At 35.5% G+C, this 25,355-nt stretch overlaps 1 long non-coding RNA gene and 1 pseudogene across 31 annotated transcripts; both read right to left on the reverse strand.

The window, feature by feature from the left end:
* Positions 1–295: 295 nt before the first annotated feature.
* Positions 296–1,347, reverse strand: LOC127148655 (threonine synthase 1, chloroplastic-like; annotated as a pseudogene).
* Positions 1,348–8,781: 7,434 nt separating this feature from the next.
* LOC103504046 (uncharacterized) lies at positions 8,782–13,813 on the reverse strand. Of its 31 annotated transcripts, none has more exons than XR_007819276.1 (9): positions 13,500–13,813; positions 13,257–13,415; positions 12,649–12,716; positions 12,392–12,455; positions 11,000–12,084; positions 10,455–10,552; positions 10,238–10,338; positions 9,389–9,785; positions 8,782–9,264 (listed from the first exon to the last, which is right to left on the reverse strand). It is a non-coding gene; the product is annotated as an uncharacterized LOC103504046 (long non-coding RNA). The 31 variants fall into 31 exon arrangements; XR_007819272.1 differs by having other exon boundaries at positions 12,644–12,716; XR_007819270.1 differs by having other exon boundaries at positions 11,000–11,094; positions 12,012–12,084; positions 12,392–12,716; positions 13,500–13,810.
* Positions 13,814–25,355: the final 11,542 nt, after the last annotated feature.

A 25,355-nucleotide genomic window follows, 5' to 3' on the forward strand; every position in this document is an offset into this window, starting at 1 on the left:
TAGAAAATTATAATTACCTGACCTCCCTAGATTAACCGTAAAAATAGAGATTATTTTTATAATTTATAACTTAAAAAAAATCAATTCCATTGCGAATTTAAATTCTAAAAAATCGTGTAATCATCGAACAAAACTTTATAACAAATGTAGCTGAAATAAACATGCATTAGATCTATTAAACATAAAATTAAATATTCAAAGGAGCAGTCATCGTACCTCAGCTTCAAATAGTTGTCGATGAGTCCAGAATTGAAAGACCAAGTAAGCAATGTAAGCAGAGAGCATCACAATGATGCTAGCTCTGGACAGCTTGTGCCATTGCATCCATAAGTTCCTCCTCGGTTGCTTCCTCAACAATGCCATTTGAATTCTACAATGCGTAAATAGCTCGGTCTATAGAAACCGGATCTCCAATCTGAATGGCGGAAGCAAAAGTTGAACTTGCTTTCACAGCCTTGAAATCTTTCCAACCAGATTTGTAATGTAAATACAAAGGATTTGCATTGGCTGCTTGAGCACAAACAAGCCTTGGAATTTTGTCAACAAGGCCAAGTTCTTGACACATCTTGAAACCTTTGTAAAATGCATAAATGTTACCAAGATTCCCTCCAGGAACAATCACCCATTCAGGTACTCCCCAATCAAATTATTGTAGAATTTCAATAGTTGTTGTTTTTTGTCCTTCAATTCTCAAACTATTCAAAGAATTAGCTAAATAAATTGGCAATTCTGCTGTAACTTCTCTTATTAACTTCATACAGCCATCAAAATCTGTGTCTATACTCAACACAAAAGCTCCATTAGCAATGGGTTGAACAAGCTGTGCCATGGAAATCTTATTTGCTGGAAGGAAGACAATGGAAGGAATCCTTGTAGAAACGTAGTAAGCCAATAATGTAGCCGATGTATCGTCGGAAGATGCACAACCGACTCCGACGACAGGACGTTTCAATTTCCTTAACCGATTCACTTGGCTAACCAAAACAGTCATACCCAAATCCTTGAAAAGGTTTTAAACCCTGAATATATCTTTTATATATGAAACTCCAAAAAACTTAAAATTATTATGTATAATATATCTATATTGTCAATTTGAAAAAAACAGATCTTTAATGTCGGTTTAAAAAGCGACATTAAACATCCACATTTTAAAAAGCGACATTAAAGATCCGTTTTCATTTTTTACAACCGACATTAAAGGTCATATTTCTTCTAGTGAAACTATACCATGACAATTGTTATCATATTCACGATAATTTTGCTTGCGGGAGAGTTTTACTTGATATTAACATGGCAACTATCCAAGACTATAGCTGTCTTGGAAGAGTTTTGTGAGTTTAAAGCCATGGCCAGAAGTAAGGCTCTGGTTAAAGGGAAGATGAGAATGGTCATAAAGCTATTCATTGTGTTGAGTTTTCCTATGGAAGTAGTTCAGCTTGTGTTTTCTCGCTTGCTCATACAATCAACAATCATTAGGATTGTGGGGAAGCTTGTTTTGATCATTATTTGGATGTTATTGATTTCACTCTTCCTTTTGGTCAGCCTTGTGGCTCAAACTGTGCTATATTTTGTGTGCAAATCATACCACCAGAAGCTTGCTGAAAAGTTGTCTATCTCGGATCATCTTCAGAGGTATCTACTCGCAGACTATGACCCGTTGAAGGTTGAGGATGCTGTTCGTACTGAGAATTTACAAATTGTTTAAGACAATACTTGGAATGACTTTTCAACCATTTAAAATATTTACTTTATTTGTCCACTTACAAAGCTATTCCAATCGAATAACTATTTGGTTAAAATATCGTTATGTTCCTAATCCTTTGGTTGTTTAAGTTTTGGGTTCTCGTAGGCTTCAATAAATTTAATAGTTTATCGTTTTTTTCAAGAACCTTTTGGCTACAAATATTGGAAACATATTTAAATATGAAAATTATTTTAAATGGCAAAACCGATGAAAATACTTACAAATATAGTAATATTCTGTTCTATATCAAGGGTATACCACGATCAACCCAAATAGACGTCTATCATAGTGATTAGATGTCATGTCTCGATTTGTCACGATCTACCATTGATAAATGTAAAATTTTGTTAATATTTGTAAATATTTTCAACAATTTGTTATATATTTGTAAACAACCATTTACCTGTAGTATTTCTTTGAATAAGAATTGTTATTAACTACTATTATCTAATAAATTTGAGATTTGCTTAAAGAATATGGACTACAATTGAACATTTGGAAGTCTATGAACTAAAATTGATAAGACATCAAATTACATTGTATAAAATGGTATTTATTTTAACAACAATATATGAGATTGGAGAATCAAATATTTGATCACTTAGTTAATGGTATACGTATTAACAAGTTATATATACAAAGACGAACTGTAGTAGAAAAAGGGTAATTGTTTAAATTGCAAAATTGCTGAAAAAATTTACAAATTTAGCAAAATTCATTATTTATGAGTGTTAGACACGGATAGACATCTATTAGTGTTTATCAGTGGTAGATGATAGTAGTGATCTATCAGTACCTATGATTGGTAAACAATAATATCGTTTGTTATATTTATAAAACTTTTTTTTTGTTCCTTTTGGTATATTTAAAAACAACCTAATAAAAAGGAGTTCTTTAAAAAATATAACAAACTAGTAAAATATTTACACTCTATAGTGATGGATAGTATTAAAACGCAGATGAAATATGATCAAAAAATTACTCTATATGCAATTAAACACTTTAGTGATTAATATGCTTAAGACAACCCTAATTACAAAGATTAGGGTTAAAAGAAATTTTTTACCTTTGAAGCTCCCTAAAGCTCCAAACCTTCTCACTATTACACACCCGAAACCACCACCAGAATTCACCCGCTATACTCAGGACTAAGAACCAGGTTGTGGTATCCGTCAAATGAAGGAATTTTAGAGAGAGATATGGAATGAAGTTTTTGATAAAATTAGCCAAAAACCATCATCTTACCGCTTGAAGAAAATGAACTATTTATAACCTAATTACATGCATAATTGCATGTAATTAGTTAGCTAATTTTTCAACACTTTGTATTTCACTAACATTTAGTGGAATTACTCACCATTCCACTTAATGGGCTTTTTTGTATATTCCCATTAATTTTAGTCAAGGGCAAAATGGTCATTTGACCATATTAATCAAAGTCAAACTTTGACTTTTAAAGTCAAAAGTCAACATTTTTACCATTTTGTCCATTTTGACTAATTTCGACCTCCCAGATACGAATCCGCATTCATTTTCTTGATATTCAAGTCACATTTGAATATAAAGTCTTATAACTGACGATTATATCACATATATTTATCGATTTTTCTCTCTTTACCTACTTCGAACAATTCGAATCATTCCAATATGTTGTTCTAAGTTGATTCCCTAGGAGCTAGCAGGGGAACCTAATGGACCTATAGATCATAGGCTCCAACGATCCGAGATTAACTGGCTAAACTCTTTTAGACCAAGCTAATCAACATTCGTTAACTAACGAGACATTCCATTAAAGTCTCGTAGCTGCACTCCCCTCACTATAGATATATTTATGTTCATCTGATATAACCATAATCAATAAGTTAATCCTTCACAGGTTGTTCGTAACCTCGGTTGGGTCAAAATACCGTTTTTACCTCTGAGACTACATCTTGTTCCTTAAGTCCCACCGATTTACTATTGAACATTTGGTTTAAGGTCCAACCTATAAATCGAATCCCTCTCAGGCCAATGAGATGTTGGGGCCCCTATGCTTAAGAGTTGGATTTGGTTCTTAAGGGAACAACCTATCTACTAACCCTAAAGCGGGTAGGAGTGAATTCTGTCTTGCACCTTATGTTTCCAACTATTCACCCGATCTTATCCCTGAAATGAAAGGCTTATTGGGCCAATGCTAATTAGTTGCCTTCACCTATGCAAATCTAAGGATAATCTCGAGTGAACAGGAGTTCACAGTTAGCTTAAGATTAAGATTAAGTTACCTAGGTCATCAATTAACGAGATAGTCAGTTTTAAATAATAAACGGCGTTGTTACGTAAAAGTAATTATTTCATTGTTCTGTCTTATGTAAACCTTTTACATAGGATACCCCCTCTTTCATGTCTTTACATGAACGATTCAGGATTATATCGTTTGTATTATTTACAAAATGGGTCGCATCGATAGTTTTTCAGAATAAAGTATCCAACCTTTAATCATATACTATAGACTATTTAGAGTATTTACTCGAACTTAATCAATGTTTATGTCTCTGCATAAAGTTCAAGTTTACACACAAATAGTCTTGGGATCTATGTTTATTGGTTTTAAGAATATAGTTTTCAAATTCTCAATAACGACTTTATTAAAAAGAATACGATTACAAACTACGAGTTTTTGGACATTAATTCCAACATATATAACAATTTCGAAAATGAAAAAACCCACAGGCTCATAATTAATGTGGAAAATACCAGAAATACCATAGTCAACACGTAATTAATCGACCATGCGCGCACATGTCATGTCCGCCTGGCTAGCCACATCATGTTATGCACTATAGGAAAAAAGGTCTACGATAGCTCAGTAAAAATGTTATTGCAAAAATTTTACAACGTTTTACAAAAAGTTGTGACAGCCGAGCTAGGAAGAGGAGTGTCGCCTAGACACCCAATGCATATCTCTACGCGAGACAATAAGTTGAATGCCTAGCAGAATTCTCAACTACTACATCGCAGAGTTCAAACTTGAACTCAGAAGATCTTTTCAAGTTAACACAGCAAGAAATACTATACCGAACAATTTAGCTTAAACGTCTAACTTTCAATTGTTAACTCAACTTCTAAGCGATAAGCACCAATGGAATACAAACGTAACAAAGCGAAAAAAATAATAATAATAAATATGGAAACACACACCAATTTTATTACTTGGTTTAACACTTTACAAATACATCTTTTCCTCGAAAGCCACTTATATGAAACCTAAGTTCAAAGCTCCATGTCTTCCTTCACCCACTAGATTGCTACTCTTCGCACCAAGGTGTTCAGGAGTATAAGAACTGCTTTCTTATCTTTCTTCTTGCTCGCCTACCAATCCATCTCCAAGACAAGACTCAGCCCACACGCAAAACTGTGCTGCAGCGTCCTTTAGAGATAATAACTTTAAACCATCTGAAGACGGATAACTTGATCAACTTTTCTGTGCCACAATCCATCTTACATCTTCTTACTTAGCCTCAACACATGATGACCTGGGGAAGGAAAACTTAAACACATAAGTCAAATACTTAGTGAGCAAGAGTTTTAGAAAAAAATACATTTTTTTTTGGAAATACAAGTCAAGCACAAAACATTTTCTTTTCTCAAACGCATCTTCTGACGCCTCATTTTGTAAATTACAGAAATCTCACATTTGCTCCTCTCATTTCGTTCTACCAAGAACGTGAATCCTTCTCATTGCCAAGCCTAGTACGATTTACTCTTGCCAGTATCTTGTGATTAAGCTACTGTGATGTTCACTCCATCCACAGCTTCTAGGAAGTTTCCTGATTCACTTCTTTCTTGTTGCACCGACCGTCCACACGACACCATTTACATTATGCGCATAAGCACTAATCACTTAATAGGAATAAGGCTAATAGTTTACATGCATTCAACGCAATCAGCACATAAAAAGCAATCATTTTCTCTTTTTGAACGATAACAGTAATAATAACACAAAAATAAAGCACATGTTATGCATAAGTCAGACTCAAAAGAATCCATTAAGAAAACGTTTACAAAATATTAGCTTGCAAATCACCCTTGCATGAGTAATAAGAAAGTTTACCCATGCATGAGTGTTTAGTTAAGGAAATCACTCACGCGGGAGTGATTAATTAAAGAAATTCACTCACACAGGTGTGTGAAGTTTAAGAAAGTCACTCACAAAAGCTTTTGGTCCTTTTCTTTCCCAAGCACTTCTCCTCGCCTAGACTTCTCTCAACGAAAACTCAACTCTTTGCACCCTCTCAAAGAAACTTCCAAATAACAACAATTCTCATAAATCTTTCCTCATATTTATACTAACCCTTTAGACCAATTACTTTCTTTACTTGCCAGTTTAGAACTATCTTTACACACGTCACTTCACTTTTTTGCCGCATTATGCAGTCAAGCCAAGCTTGACATGTAAGCCAACGATCAATTTTTCTGCTTTGAAATTCCCTTGAGACGCAAACCTTATCATCTCGAGAAGCCAAATTTTTTCTCGCCTTATCTTCTCAGGAAGCTAAACTCCTTTTTCCCGCCTCTTCCTTCCTCGCGATAGGCTACAAACACCCACTTCTTTTCTAACTTCCCTTCACATCACTTCCCCTAATCACCTAACTCTTTCTATGATAGGACTTCTTTGTCGCGCCAAATTTTCCTCCATTGTCTTATCTTAATGCAACTTTCCTTCCCTTCGAATTTTCATCTTTAGAATTATCATTCCTTTCAATTTGGAAGGATCATCCCACCTCTCGGCGTCTTTCTTCTTCAATAGGACTCCATTTCTCAAATCTAGGCCTCACAACTACTCCCTCCTTTTTGGAATTTCGTCCTCGAAATTTTACTTCAATCTCCTTCCCTTCACTCACCACGGAGCCTCCTCAAATGCCTAACCCTGGTTCCTTATGAACATTCATCTTGGTAATGTCCAGCTTGTCCACACTTAAAACGAATGATCTTGCGTCTACATACCCCCATGTGTCTACTTTCACACCCTTGACATCTTGGCCTCTAATCGCCGATCCTTGGCTAACACAAAGTTAGCCCACTCCTCTACTTCTTCGTTACCTCCCTTTTCTCTCTCTGCCCAGCTTTGGACTTGATTCTTCCCCTCTCAACATTTTCTCTTCCTCTCCTTTCGCCAAACATTTTTCAACTCGCATGGCCAACCAACTTAGAAAAGTTAGACCAATTTGCACTTATTGTTACTAAAGCTAGAATCAATGTCCTTGGGCCTTCTTAGAAACACTTACACTTCTCTTCTTCATCCAGGATGAAGGCTATTGCGTACCTTGCTAGCTCAAAATTTCTTTTCATACTCTCCAACAGTCTTATCGCCTTGTACAAAACTTAGGATTTTCCTCCTCTTTTCATCAACAAACGAACGAGGATAGAACTTTCTCTTGGAATCCTTTTCAAAAACTTCTCTATGTAATAAATTCTACTCCTTCCGTTCTTACTGCGTACAAGGTCCATGAAAGCATGAGTCTTAATGACAAACTCGCTACAAGAAAGCATGAATCATAAACAAACAAGCAGTCTTTTTCTAAAGCTTTCACGTTGACCCAAGGTTCTATGTGCATGACCCAAAACATGTCCCTCGTGTTCGAAGTGAAATGCCAAAACGTTCACTCTTAAACTTTTACTTTAATGAAACATGCTGTGTAATATAAAAATGTAACACCTTAAAGCTTGAAAGAACTTAATAACTTTATTCCTTCTTTAACAAACTTGATATAATTACAAGCAATACTCTAACATAAACTAAAACTAAAACACCAAAACTTGAACGCCTTGTGACAGCTCTTATCGTGCAGTCGCTCACCCTCTCTCAGTGGCCTCCTCACTTCCCTTGCCTAGAGAAGGGAAACTTAAAACGTAGCCTAATGCTTAATGTATGACAATTTAGGAAAACCTTCTTAAGAATACAAGTACATGCATAAAATCATTTTACAAGATCAACTTCTCAACACCTTAACACGCATTGAGAATAAGAAATACCTCATTAGCTTCTACTTATTCCTTTCATGCGAACATTGAACCATCTCAACACATATACTGTTAGTGGGAAAGAAAAAAGAAAAAAAAAATGTTGGATTTTTCCACTAACTTTAGTCCAAGGGCAATATGGTCATTTGACCAATTAAGTCAAAGTCATGTCTAATTTTTTTATGAGTGCCATTTAAAAACCATCAAGAACACTTCAACTTGAGAAAAGTAGCATACTTTTAGCTCTAGCGTCCCTAAAAGTTCATATCATGAGGTCCATGCAGTGCTTTGGGTCGTACATAAGAGCAAACTCCTTTCGGAGAGTGTTTGCATGGATCAATTTCAAGGTGAATAGGGGAAGTAGTTCATAGTAAGTGGGTGAAGGATATGTGACAACAAATCTCACTATCTCTTCTATTAGGTCACACCGTGAGATTGCTTTAATACGCCTGCTTGTCTGTCCTAAAGCATGTTCCCTTCAGAGATTGTATTATAGGATTCGAAACACCACGAACTCCATAAATGGATAGGGTCTCTTTAATCGATTTTTATATTGACTTTTCACTTTCGGGAGCATAATGATTCTTATCTTTGAGATTCGAAAATTGAGGCACTACTACAAATTGGGTTTACTTTACGCTTTTCAATGTGTCAAGTAATCCAATTTCAAGAATAAGGGAGCTTTACTTAACAGTTTTTAAGCGTTAAGTATAATTATACTTGACAGGTAAAAAGCGTCAAGTATATAACTATACTTGACAGCTTTTATGCGTCAAGTAATTCGGTGTCAAGAATAAAGGGGTTTTATTTTTTATAGTTTTTACGCGTCAAGTGAAATTATACTTGACAGGTTTTGAGTATCAAGTATATAAGGTTTTTTCACATTTTCTACCTGTCAAGAATTTGTTTACTATCAAGTTGTTTTTTAAATGAAAAATTATATATTTTAAAATATCCATATAATTTATGCTACACCAGTTTTGAAGTCCAACAACAATAAAATACACATTAATTGAACAATTGAAAACAACTCAAACTTTCCATCAAAGAAATTGCATATATATATCAATGAACCATAAATATATTAGTTGGTTATTACATACTTCATTACAACATATATGTGCAGCCCAAACTTCTAACAATAGCCTAAACATTTCATCTATATGTCGATATAAACAAATATATGTGTAGCCTAAAGGTATACCATATCAAAACTTGTCTTTTACCTATATCCACTATCAACAAAATATCAATAAAACTAATTCACCTATATCCAATATTAACAAAATGTCAACAAAACTAGTTCACTTATATCTAGTATCAACAAAACTTGTTTATCTAACCCAAAAGATCAAGGGTGGATTTGGACTCCAAGTAGAACTCGTTTCTAGTAAATCTTGAAAGAATGTTGGACTTCCCAATGTTGGAATCCTCAATCGGAACAATCTTGAACAAATAGTCATTCTCGTGGTTTACCTTATGAGCCATAGCAGTCTCTGCCCTAGATTTCTCGAACAAACCTGATCCAAAAACATCAAAATTCAACAATTGAGTAAACAAAATTGAAAGAATCAGATTCATTTGCAGTAGGTAGCTGAAACAGAAACGTTTGAGGAGCAAGAGAATCCCCAAATTGAAAATTACCTTAAGATCTCTATGTAGCACTCGATTGGAGTGCAAATATCTTAAACTACAATCTTCCATCTTCCATAATTTACGCTGCCCACATTTGTCAACATAAAATTCCATTTCTATATGATCTGTTTTGTATCATTAAGCATTATCGTCGAATGTGAGCCAGGCATTAAACATTTCCTAAGTTAATAGCAATTTATTTACCCCATGAGTTAACTAGCAATTCGTTTGTAGTTGACAAAATTTAAAGGCTGAAGAGAGTCAATTTGATCATATCTTGGGAATAATGAGCAGTAGTTCAAACAGTTAAATAGTTGATATAGGTTTGAAATAAACTAACCTCTTGGTGGGCAGTGCGCTTGAACTTCTCTATTTGCTTTGCCATAAGCAAAAATTTGTTTCATTTCTACACTCATAAAAAAAAGTATAAATCTTGAATGGGCCATTTTAGCTATAAAGATTGGGGTTCTATTAGCAACAGAGAACAATAGAAAACTAACCATGGTCATTTTTTTGAGTATATATTTATTTAGAAAGAAGGTAAACATTGAGAGAAGCACTAAAATAAGTCGAAAAATTGCGTAATGTCACAAGACCAAAAATTTGTTTCATTTCTACACCTAGAAAAAAAGCGTATAAACCTATAAATCTTGAATGGGCCATTTTAGTTATGAAGATTAGGGTTCCATTAGCAACAGAGAACAATAGAAAACTAATCATGATCTCTCAACTTAATAGACAGCTAGGCATAAACATTTTTCACAATAATTACAAGCCAGAAGTGTGAACATTATGGTTTTCATTTGAAGAACTTAAAAGTAGTTGCTGAAAGAACATAAGTTCAAAAGTATTTCTTACCTTTTCTTCTTAGCCTTGTGATAAACAAGAAAAGTCGATTCAAATGCTCCCCTCCCAATCTACTCAATAACTATATAGTCTTCCAATTTTTACTCGGCAACCTGCAGAAGAAACATTTATTTTATAAGAATGATATTATTTTCATCATTGAGATAGAAAGTGATATCCACGTGTTGTGATATGACAACACATAAAAGTTGAAAATGTTAGAAATCACCTTGAAACATGTAGTAATATACCATGGTTTTTCCTAACAAGTCTTCAACCCTCTTGGATGTTACATTAACAGACTTTACAAATATATCCAATTCAAACCTGCAAGCATAAACAGAAAACAGAGCTAACTATCTATTGGGATAAAACTTCCAAAAGGAAAAGAAAATAGTGAAAATACTTCATAATATAAGTTATGATACTTATAAAGGAGAATAGATTAATGGAGATGAATAAAAAATTCAACTTGATGACAAATTTAATGACAGAACGTCAAGCGGCCTAAGCATTAACATGAAACAACGAATGCAAAGAACTGCCTATATTTAATCATGTTAGTATAATAAACCCTCAAACTTTGATTCCATCTGTTAACTCAACAGATATAAATTGTGAAGAAAATAAATAAACCAATCTCATTGTAATGCTTTTCTAACAGATATGCTGATGACAACAAAAGTCCAATTTTTCATGAAGCTCTGATGAAGAAGACTTTTTTTTTCATTCAAAAATAGTATATTGAAAACAAATACAAAAGTATAAACTTACTTCACAAGAATGAAATACAGTATCGTAACAGTCGAAATGTTCCATTAACAAAAGTCAAGTACAAAGCAACAAGATGTAGGCTTCTAAAAACTACCCTGTGAGATCATTCCAATAAAAATTAGTCATCCATAGGTAGCCAATGCATTCAAACAAAAACTAAACATATAGCCTCCAACTGACTCACAGATGATATCAATGCCTTTAGGATACTCCATCTTTAGGACGACATGGAAAATCAAAAACTTAAAATATGCCCCTGCCGAACTAAATGACTAGATTTGAAGGGAAAACTGGCTTTTTGGAATGTATCCTCACATTTCTTGAACTAAAGAATGCATTTCATCTTTCAAATTAAACCTTACACCATAATTTTAATGGCATTTATCTAACGACTGAAATTACTAATTACCACAAATGTCAGGAAATGGTTTAAACAGACTGAAGATGGAGGAGAGTTAGAAGTAATTTTCTCGTTGGACTAAACAAAGGAGTTCCAATTTACACACATTTAAGATATTTCTTCACATCATTTGAAGGAAAATACATTATATGTAAAATAAGAAGCTACTACAAGAAAGATAGGCAATAATTATTAAACCTAGCAAACTGCCCAGTCCCTCCAGCAGCAATAGTGACAAGAACAAACATTCCAAATTCTATTTGTGCTGCTAGTGATGAAAGACTATATAAACTAAAAACAAAGAAGGCAACATACTTCAACAACAAAGGACATGGCATTGGCACATAATCTGATATTATTATATATGCATAATCATCTACATCTACATGCCTGATGTTGCACTCCAGTTAATTGAATATCAAATAACTATAACAAAATTCATCCTTCATAGAACTGAATCATTGAGTAAACAGTGGAATTTCCAAACAAAGTTACAAATCAGATGACCACAAACCAAAAAATTAGAAAGAACAATCTAGAACTGAAGCTCAAGTCAACAAGATATTAAAAAGTGCACAACAACAATTTTCTAGTATAGAAAAGAATGAGTACCTTGGAGCATAGATCTACATATTAGCAAGTGTCAAGGAGGAGAATCAAAACATGGGGGAGGGACAGTAGGCTCCTATTAAATATGAAAATCATGAAGAACAAGAAGATCATGAACTATCAAAGTAAATATGAAAAATTCTAAGGTAAACATAGCATTAGCCACAGAAAAAACTACCAAGAAAATTAGAAATAGAGTTCCTTAAAAGAATATTTTACTCTGTACAAAAAAAGGAAATGAAAAGCCATGTATTTAACCCTCTTCTCTCTGAGGTGAAATGTGGCATTCTTTTGTTTGGATCTATTTCGACCAAGCCTAACAGGTGAATGTCAATATCAAATTGGGAGTGAACAACTATAGAACAATACAAATCACTACTTACTGTTGAACTTAAAAGCTATAGAGGAGGAAATTAGAGATGCCATGATGAATTTTAGGCGTAGAAGCTGCAGTAGCAACATAAAGAAGAGTGATAGAATAGCTTTAACCAAATTTTTATTTTACTTTTTTTAATTTCAAGTCATTTTACTAACTCTGCCCTACAAGTTGTAACCAAAAGAAAGTGTACAGAACATGATCAAAAAGCACTTTAAAAGTTCTAAAGCAGTGAAAAGAAATAGAATTGCTTGCTTACATTACCAGAAGAAGCTCTATATATCCCGAGTAGCCGTAGCTAAAATTCAGCACAAATGTTATTGGTAAATCTTCTGTAAATGAAAAATAGCAATATGCCACAAATGAATTGAGAAACATGAAATGATGATGTCTAATCATTCTACCAATACAGAAACAATGGTCTTGACATTCAAAAGCTCTTATGAGGGAAATTATTGGTAGCAAGAATAAGGCTAGAAACACCAAACAACAAGTAACGCAAATTTCAAATTCTTCACAGATTACACAAACCCAACTAAGCAATAGAACAACCCTAGAACAAAAACACAAAACATAAAAGAGAACTAAAACATATGCCATACTTGGACATGATAAACAAGAAACCTCTGTAACGAAGAATTGGAAGAAAGAGATTGATTATGGGAGTAGAGAAGGGGATTGATTTAGGAAGGAAAATCATTCTCCAATCGTAGATTCCATATTCTCTACAGTATCAATTATCAAAGTGAGAAAAGATTGGAATAGGCGCTTCAAATTGTTCTTAGCGAAACCTTTCTTTGTTCCCAAAGAGACCATGAGATGAGATTAGAAGCTACTTGAGCTAAAGCAGAGACAGGGGAGAAAGGGCTTACCCGAGTTGACGACCGAGGGGTAAATCGTAAGCCATCACTTTAAGCCCTAGCATTGAACCCACCCTCAAGTGTCCTCATAGCTGCTAGCAAATCGAAGTGCCAATGGTTTCCATCGTCGTTCGTTACTTCCACCGCTACTACTACTAATTTCTTAAACTACTGAAAAAGGGCAAAAATAAACTGAAAATTTGGAGAAATGGATTGAAAAAGGGCTTGAGTGACGGCAGCTTGGTGCGGACGAACCTGTTGCAGGGGACGAACCTATTGCGACGGAAGAACCTGTTGCGGCAATAGACGAACTGTTGCAGCGGCGGATGAACTATTGCGGATGAACCTGTTCTAAACGATGGCGGACGAACACACCAAATCTTCAGCGACGGACAAACACAATGTCTTCAGCGACGACAGCAGACGAACCTCTTACGGTGGCTTACAATCGATCAGACAGAAGAAGACGTGGGGGCTTGCGATCGAGCAGACGGAAAGGGGCGTGGGATTGCGATCTAGAAGAGAAATATGGGAGAGGGAAAAGTTAGGGTTTAATTTTTTATTTACAAATTTTGGGGGAAAAGTGAGGAAATTTGGGAAAGTAAAATTAAAAAATATATATTACTTGACATTTTTTAAATGTTAAGTGATTAAAAATAATCTTGACACTTTTAATCTATCACGTATTTAAAATAAAAAAAAACAAAAATTATGGCTTTTTTCACTATTTCTTATGTTTGACGCTTTTTTATGTTACTTGACAGTTTTTAGTATACCAATTATAAAAGCGTTAAGTAAATCCAATTTTGTAATAGTGAGGATTACACTTACAAGAATTACTAAGTTGTTAGTATATTCTCGATCGAAGTAGCGAAAACTAAGTGCTATGGAAATATAAGATATTCAAAAGTTAGCATTTGGTCACGATTTTCATAGTTCAAAGGAGGAATAATCGACTACCCTTCTGTGGAGGTTATTCTAAACCTTTTAAATATCGTTGCAAAACATAATAATGATGGGTAAGTTATTAATATTTTCTAAATTAATAGGTTCTTAAAGGATTATAATTTTTAACTAAATAGAATATGTTTTAATTTCCAGCATGAGTAGCTCAATTGTACTACTTTTAGCTTCTGAGAAATTTAACGGCAACAAATATGCAACTTGAAAATCAAAGCTAAATAATTTGAAACAAATTAATTAATATGAAAATTTTATTTATTTAACTTTTAATTAAATCATATTTAATTAAATTCAATGATAATTAATTAAATTAAATAAATCATTAATTAATTAATTAATTTCATTAAATCATATTCAATTAAAATTAATTCAATTAATTAATGGGGTATTTTCAAAAATATAATAAAGCAGCAAATTATTTACACTCTATAGAAGTTCAGAAACCAAAAAAGCTCATAGGCCCACAATGCAAAATACCAAAAATACTCCAATAAACGCGAGATTAATCGTTCGCGCACACCCAATTAATGTTAATAAACGATTATTAGACGGCATCATATAGAATAATATACAATTGATACACGATCTTGTAAATTACCAAATATATAAACGATAAAAAGTAAACGCTAAACGATAACAAAATACTTTAGATATAAATGATCATGTAAATTATCTTTAACGATTATCTCATATGTGAGTCTGATCATGTTTGAAAATATAAACGATAATCATACACAATTCTGTACATTACCCTATAGATAAACGATAAGGTAATGAACAGTAAAAGATGACGAAAAATTTTAAGTATACACGATCATGTAGAGAAGTTCCAACGATCATTTATATAAGTATAAACGAACATTTACAGAAACTCCAATAACTCGTAATTAGAAAAATACCATCAAAATGAAGGGCTACAAAAAGGTGAAGGAACTTGCTCTCATCATCTATATATATCTACCACGTTCTATATCGCATACAAAGAGGTTTGAATCTATATTCAATCGACGATCTATCTTGCATATAAAGATGTTTGTTTCTATACTGATTGTATATATTTCATTGAATAATTTATATTAGTCTTATTTTTTACAAATAGATGGTGAGCAAGAATCAACAAGCATCATGTAGCAAACCAATAAAGTATAAAGCAAAGACAGAAGAAAGAAAAAGGAATAAAGGTAACAAACTAGAATGTGAATATCTGTTTGTATAGCGTTGTATATTTGTATATCTTTTTCTTTATAGCACACTATGTTTGTAAATTTGTTAAAACTTACCCTTGTTTGAAGTATACTATTTATTATGTCATTCAATATGAAAAAACAGTGAGATAATCTATTAGGACTCCAGTTAATACTAAAGCAAATAAAAGTTGTAATAGCTAGAGGGGCAGCAAAGAAGAATAACACATGAAACTTTGTTAACCCAGTTCGGCTAATATTCACTACAAGAAATCGAGCTTTTCCCGACATCAAAAAAGACGTCGACATTAAAGACGTCGAGAATAAGAGGTTCTCCAGACGCATAAAGTAAGACGTCAAGAGAAAATCTATTCTCGACGCATAAAGTAAGACATTGGAAATAAGAGGTTTTCCCGACGCACAATTCACGCGTCGGGCACAAAACGTCAGGAAAGGCCATCGAAAAATAAAGAGTATTCCCAATGCATTAAGCCCCGGTGTCGGGAAAGGCCTAGGTATTCCCGACACCGTAAGTAGTACGTCGGAAAAGGCTAGGTTTCCCCGACGTCATAGTGCGTCGGGAAAGGTCTTGGTTTTTTCGACGTCGTAAGTAGTGCGTCGGGAGATCCCATGAGTATTTATTTCATTTCTGTTTTACACAGAACTGAAAACGAAAGGGAAAGGATTCGGAGAAGAGAGAAACATTCGTCGCCGTTCATAGCTCGTCGCCATCCGTTCTATCGTCGTTGTTGTCCCTCACCGTGGCCGCAACTTCAGCTTCAGCCTTCCTCCATCTGTAGCTCGCCGCCAGGTTTCTCTTTCCTATCTTTCAAGTTCTTCTCTCTCCATTCTCACTTTTTCAGGATCCCATTTGTCACCCTGTAGCTAAGTCAGTCAATGACTTTCTAAACAAATATATCTTAAATGAATATTTTTTTTATTGAAACAACTTTCATTGAATGAATATGTGTGCGTCTATGCATCATAGGGTTGGCTTAACATTGGGCAGACAAGAAAAATATCAAATTTAACGAACCTTTTCAAGTGCCTTTTCTCGGGTTTTCAGTATAGTGTCGGCAAAACAATTCCTTAACAAAGCTACAAGGTAAAGCCTATCAGGGGAGGCTTTCTCGACGCAGTACATGGCATCGGGAAAGCAGACGAGGCTTTCCGACGCAGTGGATTGCATCGGGAAAGATAGCATCGAGAGAGGCTTTCCTGATGCGTGACCAACACAGTATCGAAAAAGCCTATCCCAACTCACTTCCCCCGACGTTTGTCCCGACGTCGAGAACTGCGTCAAGAGATCCTTTTCTAACGTATTTTTCACTTCCCCCGACGTTTTTTGGCGTCGGGAAAATTCCGATTTCTTGTAGTGATTGCCTACGTCTGGGGAGCTGCGTACAACCCTAATGAGTAATCTTTATTAATATTCACTTGAGTTAATATATATTGATACAACATATGGTACTCTGCTCAATAATATAACTTTATAACATGCGTCTTGACATCAGACTCCAGGCTCCCCCTGAGTTACTAATCTTCACGATATCTGGCTTCAGGCTCCCCCTGAACACATGAGTGAATATCTTTGGCGATTTCTTTTGATCCCTCTAAAGGTCCTCGTGATCATACCAATCACTTGTTTTGTCTGTTACTCATCATTAATAGTTACTACGATCAACATGACGATCTCATTGACATAAGATCATAGTACCTTTTTAACTCTGTCGCTTCTCAGAAGACCTTGATGCAAAATGACCATCTTCAATCTGTATTTTCCACTTTTCCGACACACACAATCTTCACTGCGTAACGTCACATATATAATATATGTATAGATCTTCTTATCTTAACAAGATTCCTAGAATAGTGGGAAATCTTTTTATCTCTTAAATATCTCATCTTTTAATTCATTAATCAAGGATAATTAGTCAAAGATATTCCATTAAATCTTTTTGACAAAAACTCCAACAACCTCCCCCTTTTTGTCTAAAAGAGAATTTCTATTCTGGTTCAACTGATTCGCTGATAACAATGTGTCATAAACAACAGATTTCAGTACTGATGAATTCATTTCTAAAAAAAAAACGAACAACATGTTTTCCATTTCTTCAGTCATCAAACGAAAAAAAAAACTTGTTAAAAAGAAATAGACAGGCTTCAGTACACAGTCTTCAACCAAACAGAAACAACAACATTATCCGCATGCACCCAAGCACCACCAACAGCCACCACTCCCCCTTTGAATTAGAAAAAAATACACTAATCAGTACTGGGGTTCCCATGGCTTGAAGAATGAGCAAAAGTCTTCAGATGCCGAATAAGAGAGTCAATTTCCAAACGTCGTTCAGACATCAGACTAATGACAGTAGCTAGTGAACGAGACTTAGCTGTAAGAGAATTTAGAATTCTGGAAGCCATTTCCTTATCAACGAAGAACCCATCAGTAGCTTCATCCCAGTCCGTCGTATCAAACACTCGAGGCCCGTGAGTCGGAAGCACGTCATGATCTATGTCAGGCACATGACTGCCCTGAAAAAGTCTATAGCTTAGTGACAAAGTCTTAGGATCAGGGTCAGGTGCGTCCAAGGAGGTCAATATAGCAACATTTAAATGTAACAGTAACCCCGAAAAGAACCTTGGTAAAGCAATTAGAAGCTTGACTCCAAAGGATCCTACATGCCTTAACAGCTAATTGTAGATAAATGCACCAGCGTCTACCTTGTCATCATTGCAGATACGATACAAGAAGGTGCCCAATGCAGCAGAAACACTAGAAGCATGGGATGAAGGAAACCAATTGGAAATACCAATTTTATGCAGTATTGCATACTTAACACTTAACGCAGCAGCAGGTATACCATTCACAGACCATGAGGATAATATCCCTCCAGACAATTCAGAAGCCAAAACTTCGATTGACGGGACCGACGGAGCAAAGTTAGTGGAGAAAAAATTACCAAGAAAACCATTTATAACTGTCGGAGTAATTAAAAATTTAAAGTCCCTAATATGGACCGTCTGATAGTTCGGGCTACTTGGGTCATTGAAATCAGTTGGCAAATTAATAACAAATTCTCTAATAAGTTGAGGATAGAACGAACCCACATCAGAAATAGTTTTAGATAGTTCAGCCTTCGCAATCAGATTCATAACGCTCACACATGATTGATGTTTATCCGAAATATTTACCTCGTCTGCTATCCACCGTTGCACAACAAATTTCCAACGCTGTACATTTTTTTCAAGATGAAAGGATATACCATCAATTGGGACAGATGGAATATTGAGAGGAATTTTCTTTCGACCTGCTTTAGTGGTAATGTTTCGTCGAAGTTGTTGACCTTTCTTCCTAGACGGCTTTGGTTCTGTAGGAACTGAAGGAGTTTCTTGTGAAGCACTTGGATCGACAGAGTCAGTAACATGAACCTCTTCATTATGATCCCCAGGGGCAACAGGTTCAACATCATCAACATTATCAGGAGGAGTATCATTTTGTTCATTTGGAGTTTCAGTTCCTCCTTCAGAAGCAGCATGCGGAACATCCTGAGAATCAGTTGGAGCAGCAATGTCCGGAACAGGAGGCTGAATTGGTGAGGTGTAAAGCGATGGGCCTGGTTCTACAAAAGACGTTTGATGAAGACCAAAAGTAAGGACGAATACACCCTCAGACGATGAGCTCTCTTGAGATTGATTAGACAAGACATTATCATTAACAATTTTAGAAACAACATTAGGTGCAGTAACCTTCTTCACTAATCGAGGTAGAGGTACATCATCTAGGTCATCAGAGTCCATGTCAGAGAGATGAGCCTCAGATGCAGCTGGTGCAGTTTCAGCATCCTTCATAACATTCTCAGAAACTGTTTCTTCGTGGAACGATTCAGTCGAGCCACTAGGAATGTCTGCATGTGCTTTTTCAGACGAAAGTTTATACGGTCTCCATGGCGGAGTACTCTTGAATCGCCGACCATGGACTCGTATGCCATGCATAGCTGCTCTTGAACTTAGAGGTTCAGGCACTTCCTCAGTGGACTTGTAGGTTCCCTTTCGAGTGTTCACCATTGTTGAATCTTCCTAAAGGTAGTGAACTTCAACTAAGATTACAATTGAATATGCGATGGTGAGGAAACCTGTCGATTCCCGCAACTTAAAAACCCTGAAGCCATCGTAATTGCACTCACTTACCAAGGAGGATCTCTCACAGATACCGAAGAGATAAGCGTTACTCCCTATTTTGGCGCAGACAAGTCCATCATTACGGATCGTGCAATAGTGTTCCGTTATTGTAGCTAATTAAGGAGCTATATTTTACACACTTCTAAACACGTTCGTAAATGCTCAAAAGTGGTTGAATCAAGGGGCTTAGTGAAAATGTCAGCCAATTGTGAGTTTGAGCGAATGTGTTGCAACGTGATGACTTTATTTTCAATGAGATCCCTAATAAAATGATGCCTTATATCAATATGTTTGGTGCGATTATGCTGGACTGGATTTTTCGAAATATCTATGGCACTCATATTATCACAATATAAGGTCATAACTCCTTGCATAATCCCATTTTCATTTGACATATTTTTCATCCATATCATTTGAGTACACCCACTCCCTGCTGCTATATATTCTGCTTCAGCTGTTGATAGAGAAACACAATTTTGCTTCTTATTTAACCATGAGACAAGATTATTCCCCAGAAAGAAACATCCACCAGAAGTGCTTTTTCGATCATCAGCAGAACCTGCCCAGTTGGCATCACAATATCCCACTAGTTCAGAGGATGTATCGTAGGAGTACAGAATCCCAAAGTCAGTTGTTCCATGAACATACTTAATTATTCCTTTAACTACATTTAAATGAGAGGTACGAGGATCTGACTGATACCGAGCACATATGCCCACAGCATAGGCAATATCAGGTCTACTTGCTGTCAAATATAAAAGACTCTCAATCATGCTTCTGTACATTTTGTGATCGACTTTAGTAGCTACCATATCCTTCGTAATTTGAGCATGAATCGCAGCAGGAGTCCTTTTGTGTTATGACTGATCCAGACCAAACTTCTTGACTAAGTTCTTGGCATACTTCTCCTGTGATATAAACATTCCCCCACTTCTTTGTTTGATTTCTAACCCCAGAAAGCAGGACAGTTCACCTTCTAGGCTCATTTCGAATTCTGATTTCATTATGTTAATGAAGTTATCAACAAGAGTTTTAGGAAATCCACCAAAGATGATGTCATCAACATAAATTTGAGCTACAATGAGATCAGTGCTGGTTGTATTTACGAATAGTGTCTTGTCAGTCTCACCCCTAGAATATCCTCTTTCACCAAGATACATTGTTAGTCGTTCATACCAAGCCCGAGGAGCTTGCTTCAGCCCATATAAGGCTTTATTCAGCTTGTAGACATACTGCAGAAATTCACGATCAACAAATCCTTTAGGTTGTGCTACATAGACTTCCTCATTTAAGTATCCATTCAAGAAGGCACTTTTAACGTCCATTTGAAACAATTTAAATTTTCGGAAACATGATATACTGAGAAAGAGGCGAATAGCTTCAAGTCTAGCTACAGGTGCAAAAGTTTCATCAGAGTCAACACCTTCTACCTGTGCATAACCTTGAGCTACCAAACAGGCTTTGTTCCTTATAATACTTCCAGATTCATCAGTTTTACTTTTAAAGATCCACTTAGTTGCTATGACGTTTGCCCCATCAGGTTTAGGAACCAAAGTCCAAACGTTGTTACGCTTGAACTGTAACAACTCTTCTTGTATGGCATTTATCCAATATTCATCCTTGAGAGAATTTTCAACAGATGTGGGTTCAATTGCTGATACATAGCATAAATCAGCAATCATTTTCGTGTAATCAACCCTTTCTTTTCTTCTGGTAGTAATTCCGGCTGACGGATCGTCTATTATTGAACTTGATGGATGATTCTTTTTCACATGTGCAAAGGGGACAAGCACAGTTTCATTGTTTATGACCTCATCAGTTATGCTTGAATCGGTCTTAGCACTGTCTAGTTACTATTCATCTTTAGGCATTTCATAAAGGGGAGTAGAAGTAACTTCAAGTGTCACATAGGTCTCATCATCCTCAATATTAAACTGATTGATATTAGACTCAAAATCATTAACCACAACATTGATTGTTTCCATGACTGTTCTAGATTTAATATTGAAGACTCTGTACGCTCGACTATTTTGAGAATAACCAAGAAAGATCCTTTGATCAGACTTCACATCCCACTTACGATGATACTCTCTATCGGCCAAAATGTAACAAGTACTTCCAAAAACATGAAAATACTTAATGTTTGGTTTCCTTCCCTTCCATAATTCATACGGAGTAACTGTCGTACCAGATCGTGTAGTGACCTTGTTGTGAATATGACATGCTGTGTTTACAGCTTCCGCCCAAAAATTCAAAGGCAAATTTTTAGCATGTATCATGACTCGAGACATCTCTTGTAACGTTCTGTTTTTCTGTTCAACTACTCCATTTTGGCGAGGAGTTATGGGAGCTGCAAATTCATGATGGATTCCTGCAGTCTGACATAAGTTATTCAGATCTTCATTATCAAATTTCTTCCCATGATCACTACGAATCCTGATTATCTTTTGGCCTTTCTCACGTTGCAAGTTCAAACATAGACTAATACATAGTTTACCCGTATCTGATTTTTCTTTTAAGAACCAAACCCAGGTGAATCTGGAGTAGTCATCCACAACAACTAACACATACTTCTTCCCCCCCAAACTTTCAGTTTGCATGGGACCCATGAGATCAAGATGTAGAAGTTCAAGTACTATGATTGTATAACATTCCTTTAGTTTTCTGTGGGAGGTTTTGGTTTGCTTTCCAACTTGATAGTCACCACAAAAGAATTTGTCATTTATGTCTAATGAAGGAATGCCTACAACAGCCTCGTTTCTGATAACTTTATCTAAACTTCTCAAACTGATGTGCTCCAATTTTCTATGCCACAACCAGGTTTGATCAACTTTAGTTAAGTGACATATGTTTGAGCCATTTGAACTCCAATGATAACAATTATCTACTTCCCGTCTACCACTTATGAACACTTGATTATTCTTATCTGTAACTACACAACCAGTATTGTTAAAGTTTACACTGTATCCTTGGTCACATAGTTGACTTACACTAATCAATTTTGCCTTTAGTCCATCCACATATCTAACTTCATTTAGATAGGGTAAATTACTTTTGTCAATGTTTCCTTTTGCAATAATTTTTCCTTTGGCCCCATCTCCAAAAGTGACATGTCCTGAGGCACATTCTTCTAACTCAGTAAAGAAAGATCGATTGCCAGTCATATTTCTTGAGCATCCACTGTCAAAGTACCAAGCATCAACATGGGTTTGGACTGTTGTAAATGCTACATTGCACTTCCCAGAAGTCATCACCCTCCAGATCCAGTGAGTTCCCCTTACATCATTGTTCCTTTTGATGGTCCTATACTGATTTTGCTGGTTTCCACGTTTTGGCCTCTGCTGATGTCTTCTATCTCTCAGTAATTTGTAGCAGAATGACCGTATATGACCTTTTCTGCCACAATAATAGCAGACCCATCTGGAGAAATTGGCACCTATATAGGTACTCAAGTTTTTACAACTAGGGTCTGTTGTTTCTTTACTGAAGCTGGAACAAATTTTACTTCTGGAGTAATCTTGACACCCTTATTTGAAGTATCAAATCCGAGCTATATTTACTTGAACCATTTTGCCCTGAACTCAGGATTGAGTCTAAGCTGTCAGTTCCATAATTCAACATTTTCACAGACTTAATTGTCTGATCATACACATTCTGAACTTCTTTCAACTTTACTTTCAGAGATGATATAATCCCCATCAATCTTTCATTTTCATCCATTAAATCTTGAATTCTTTCTTCTGGCTTCTGAGTCTTCCTTCCTCAGGATTTTGAGTTCTTCAAGAGTTAGCTCTTCATCCTCATCAATATCGGAAGACTCACTATCAGCTTCTGAATTGATTTCTGTAATGCACGCAGTGAACGCATTTATGCCATGATCATCTTCATCATTATCTAAATCCTCATCAGACAAAGTAGCACAATAATTTTTCTTTTGTCTTATGAGATAAGCGGGACATTCGGCCTGATAATGACCAAGCCCCTCACATTCTCTACATCTAAACGACCTCCCTACATCCTCTTTTTTCTTTCCATGGTCGTTATTTCTTCTGTAAGAGGAGTCATTAACTTTTCTTATAGAGTTTTCATCATCATGTCTTCCAGTTTTTTCAGTTTTTTCAGTCGTATTCAATCTTTTGAACTTTCTGGCGATCTTAGAGAATTGCTTCGTTAAGAGAGCTATTGACTCATCTTGATTAGCTTCATTACCGGACTGATTTACAGTGTTCTCCTGGTCATAAACTGATTTGAATGCTATTCTCTTACCTTTCTTACTTTCTCTATCCGAAATAGCCATTTCAAACGTAAGTAGTGACCCAAATAGTTCGTCAAGTTTTAACGTGGTTATATCTTAGGCTTCTTTTATGACTGTGACCTTCATGTCAAACTTTCAAGGTAAGGAACGCAACACTTTGCAAACAATTTTAGACTCAGGAATCTTTTCAGCAAGTAGTAACGAATCATTAGCTATGTCCAAGACCCTCTCATTGTATTCAGAGACTGTCTCATCTTCAGTCATTTTCAAGGCTTCGAATTTTGAAGTTATCAACTACAGTCTGGATATCTTCACTTTAGAAGTTCCTTCATATGCAACTTCTAGTATTTTCCACGTCTCTTTAGCAGTAGTGTAGGAATTAATAAGTTTAAATACGTTTAAATCGACACCATTGAAGATAGCATTTATGGCTCTTGCATTTCCAACCGAAGCTTTTTCTTCAACATCTGTCCAGTCAATTTCAGGTTTTGGCACTGATACTCCATTCACAGTGATCATTGGAGGCTCATAACAACCAACAAGTGCTCTCCATGCTTTTCCATCCAGGATTTTAATGAAAAATATCATGTGAGGCATCCAATAAGAGTAATTTTTACCGTCCAGTATAGGAGGACGTGAAGCTGATGGTCCTTCCTTGATTATCTCTATGATCTAATAACCCGCACTGATACCAATTGAAAAAACAGTGAGATAATCTATTAGGACTCCAGTTAATACTAAAGTAATAGCTAGAGGGGCAGTAGAGAAGAATAACACATGAAACTTTGTTAACAAAGTTCGACTAATATTGCCTACGTCTGGGGAGTTGCTTACAACCCTTATCAGTAATCTTTATTAATATTCACTTGAGTTAATATATATTGATACAACTTATGGTACTCTGCTCAATAATATAACTTTATAACATGCGTCTTGACATCAGACTCCAGGCTCCCCCTGAGTTACTAATCTTCACGATGTCTGGCTTTAGGCTCCCCTGAACACATGAGTGAATATCTTTGGCAATGTCTTTAGATCCCTCTAAAGGTTCTCGTGATCATACCAATCACTTGTTTTGTCTGTTACGCATCATTAATAGTTACTACGATCAACATGACGATCTCATTGACATAAGATCATTGTACCTTTTTAACTCCGTCGCTTCTCAGAAGACCTTGATGCAAAACGATCGTCTTCAATCTGTATTTTCCGCTTTTCCACCACACACAATCTTCACTGCGTAATGTCACATATATAATATATGTATAGATCTTTTTATCTTAACAAGATTCCTAGAATAGTGAGAAATCTTTTTATCTCTTAAATATCTCATCTTTTAATTCATTAATCAAGGATAATTAGTCAAAGATATTCCATTAAATATTTTAGACAAAAACTCCAACACAATATGTGAAACACTATCCAAATGACATTATTATGGAAGATGAACAAAAAAAACCTTAGAATTACTGTAAACTACAATTTAGAAACGTTGAATCAGATCAAGTCAAAAATAGACAATAATTC

The sequence above is a fragment of the Cucumis melo genome, chromosome 3 (genome assembly GCF_025177605.1).
Source record: "Cucumis melo cultivar AY chromosome 3, USDA_Cmelo_AY_1.0, whole genome shotgun sequence".
Classification (NCBI taxonomy): Eukaryota; Viridiplantae; Streptophyta; class Magnoliopsida; order Cucurbitales; family Cucurbitaceae; genus Cucumis; species Cucumis melo.